This window comes from Cryptomeria japonica, chromosome 2 (assembly GCF_030272615.1).
Source record: "Cryptomeria japonica chromosome 2, Sugi_1.0, whole genome shotgun sequence".
Taxonomy (NCBI): Eukaryota; Viridiplantae; Streptophyta; class Pinopsida; order Cupressales; family Cupressaceae; genus Cryptomeria; species Cryptomeria japonica.
Window position 1 is genome coordinate 187,106,164 of NC_081406.1, and position 4,227 is coordinate 187,110,390.

Here is a 4,227-nt window from a genome sequence, read left to right on the forward strand (position 1 = left end):
GTGAGTCTTAAAGGTTATTCCTTGGCCTTCGCCTATTTAAAGCCCTTCTCCACAATCCATTGTGTGATATAATGATAAAGCCAACAAGGGTGAGGATTCCTCCATAAAAGATTGTAAATGACACTGGCGAAACAGGTGCTAAGTAGACCAACATGAAAAGTGTGAGGCCTATCTCTAACAGTGCCAAACCTGTCCATAGTTTAACTACACCTTCTTCAAACATCCTATTCATATTCATATTCCCCCTCTCCATATTTCTTGCTGTAAATAAGGGATTTTTATGTTGAGTGTAAGTATGTACTCATCAGTTCAACAGTTGGCTATATAGTTTGTCATTGAGGGAAGAAATACAAAGCCACAACGGTTGGTTTGTTTCTTTCATACAAATGTGTACTTCATATTTGCAAATATAATCTAAACACTTTTTCTACTTCATAATTTTAGTTTTTCAATTATATTTTATATTAATTTTTATTAGAATTAGTGCTAATATTTGAAAGCTTTATAAATGGTTGAAAAATGTAAATGTTTATAATATTGGTTTTAGTAAAAAAAAAATTATTTTTGGTTGAAGTTATGTATGTGGATTTTTAAATAACTTCAAAATCTTGAAAAACAAGAATAGAATACACCACATGATATATATACCAACAAAGAAATGGATTATAGTTCAATTAAGATTAAACTTTAAGTTCAATAAAAGTTAGGATTAAGGTTCAAAATCAATTCAATTAAGATTATATACTAGCTTTTATAGTATATTAAAGTGTAATAGGCGCCTCGAGAAGGATACCTCTCGGCTTATATATATTATTAAATATCGGTTTATTCTATATATATTATTAAATATATATATAAGCTAGTAGCAATCGTAGCGTGAATTGGAAGACGTGACATAAATTAATTTCAAAATATATATTGTTGTATAATTTCAATTCTAGATTTAATAATATACTTAGGATTGAGATTAAAATAGTAGCCCCATTTCAATAAGGATTAGGGTTCATTTTGGTTTACTATTAGAGTTAGGGTTTTAATTAAACCAAATTACCCTATATTTATCATTGTATGACAAATCTATATTTATAGTGTACTTTTTTATTTTAGTACCATGAAGTCCATGCTTTTAATACTACTACTATTTGCACTAATAAACCATCAATACACTAGTAAAGTAGTGTGGTCAACTTAAGAGGAAAGTTGATACTATGTTTGTAGCTTCCTAATAATTTGGTTAGCCTTAATTCCATCAATCTATTGGATTCCTCTATGAGATTCATTTATAATTAATAATCCTTTTATATAATCATGAAAATCATGATTCCTCTATGAGATTCATTTATAATTAATAAGTCGATACTTGTGTGAACTCTTTTAAATATTTAATCACGATAATTATTTTTCTTTGTCCCTTTAACATTGTATTTGTCTACATTTGATACAATTTTGGTTTCATAAACAATATTGTATTAGTTATCTTATTCTTAATGTTATTTTGTGCACATTGAATTATAAACTGTTGCACTATAATAACAAGTCTTGAAATAATAATTTAACAAGGAAATGTCATTAAAACAAGTCCAAATAACATAATAACAAAACAATGTATCACATATATAATCACTAGAGTGCGCCAAATCACATAACACGACCTGATATCATAATAGCAAGGAAATGACATAATAAAAAGTCCTATATATAATCACATAACACATAACAACAAGTCCTATATATAATCACATAATAACAAGTCTCGGGATAACATAACAAGTGTCATCATATATAATCACAACAAGTCCTATATATAATCACATAACAACAAGTCCTATATATAATCACATAATAACAAGTCCCGGGATAACATAACAAGCTAGTATATAATCTTAATTGAATTGATTTTGAACCTTAATCTTAACTTTTGTTGAACTTAAAGTTTAATCCTAATTGAACTATAATCCATTTCTTTGTTGGTATATATTTCATGTGGTGTATTCTATTTTTGTTTTTCAAGATTTTGAAGTTATTTAAAAATCCACATACATAACTTCAACCAAAAATATTTTTTTTGACTAAAACCAATATTATAAACATTTACATTTTTCAACCATTTATAAAGCTTTCAAATATTAGCACTAATTCTAATAAAAATTAATATAAAATATAATTGAAAAACTAAAATTATGAAGTAGAGAAAGTGTTTAGATTATATTTGCAAATATGAAGTACACATTTGTATGAAAGAAACAAACCAACCGTTGTGGCTTTGTATTTCTTCCCTCAATGACAAACTATATAGCCAACTGTTGAACTGATGAGTACATACTTACACTCAACATAAAAATCCCTTATTTACAGCAAGAAATATGGAGAGGGGGAATATGAATATGAATAGGATGTTTGAAGAAGGTGTAGTTAAACTATGGACAGGTTTGGCACTGTTAGAGATAGGCCTCACACTTTTCATGTTGGTCTACTTAGCACCTGTTTCGCCAGTGTCATTTACAATCTTTTATGGAGGAATCCTCACCCTTGTTGGCTTTATCATCATATCACACAATGGATTGTGGAGAAGGGCTTTAAATAGGCGAAGGCCAAGGAATAACCTTTAAGACTCACACCTTGCTAATTTGCATTACATATTTTTGTTCATTGGTTTTACAAACTGGTTGAAACTGAAATATGACAGTCATAATGCTTCAGTATCTACTACAAGTCTTTTGTGTTCATTTATATGCCATGACATGAGACTCGGTATTGATTATTGTTCTACCTTAAACTGGTTTTTGAACAGAAGCTTATCTTTTATATGTGAGCTTGCAATTCCTTTCTTTTTAGTTTCTTTTTAGTTCCGGCCATGCCTGGAACTATTGTCCAGGGCTCTTCCTTAACTAGTGATTAATCTATGTAGATAGAACGAATCAAATTCTTGCATTTCTCTATCTAAATTTTCCCCTATATTTTCCCCTATATGTGTTATAGACAACTTGCTCAAATCTTAATTAAATACAATTTAAAAAATTAGAAAAATAGACGTGTTTAATCTGAATTGGCTTGTCAGTTCTTGCAGTTCCTTTGCGTAGATATCAAGAAGAGAGAACGCACAAAAAACAAAGGTGGTGGTGTAAGTTTGCAGAGAAGGTGCAGATACATCAGGGAAAGTAAAAAACAAGTGCAAATTACGAGCTGCAATAAGGACAGTTGTGAAAGTTCCTGCATGCAGATTTTATATACAATTAATTTTTTTCCATTTGTTAAGAACTCGCAGCAGCTAGACACGCAACCAATGTATGTGGAGATTCACACCAAGCTTCAACTCTAGATTCAGGCTAGAAAATAAAGGTGTTTCTGTGATTCCACCATTTGGTAATTCTAATCTTTCTTCTCTGGTAAACGTATTTTTTTCAGTTGCAGTTTATTTCTATCAAAGGTATTTGTTTGGGTAAGTTTTAGATTTCAATTACAATGTCATTTGTTTGGATAAACACATTGTCATAGTCCTTTAAATTCAGTAAATCGTTTTCTGTTTAGCCTTCATCATCACCTTATCTCTCAAATTGGAGATGGCCATCCTTTACGTACGTTTGTTAGAATAGGCTCTTTCATACTAGCGATAGTAAAAATAATTATATGATCTAGTTTTTTATTTTTTAAATTAGGTTAACCATGTAAGAAAAATTAGGTTTCAACCTTATCCATATTTGTGCATTTTTTATATTATTGAAATAATGGTAGATTGGCTCGTCACCTCTCTATGTTACGCTATGAGTCCCAAGGCTACCACTGTGGCTTTCTGCGCAGACCTTTTATTGTTCTCTTGTGCTATCATTAGAGGTGTCATTACATATATCCATTTTATGTTACTCAGTAAACACTCCTTGAAAGAGGACCAGCAAAAATTCATTTAGCCTCATCATAAGCAACTTCACAGACCACCTTCCTGAACTATTAAAAGTTTATATTGGCCTCTTCTAAAGGATTTGAAGAATTTGAAAGAAAATTAGACATAATTTCTGGTTATTACTGTATAAAAGTCTTTCTTAAATAAATGTTGGTTGAATGTGTCATGCAATAGGTCAACAATCAACTGTTTGTAGTTGAATGCTAGTGGCACGGTCCATAAAGAATTTGATGCTGAATTTGCCACATTTTTAAAATACGACAAATTTGATTAAGATTGATGATTATTGGTTCATGTATAACTAATTTGGTGAGTTTCTTGGCAGTTTG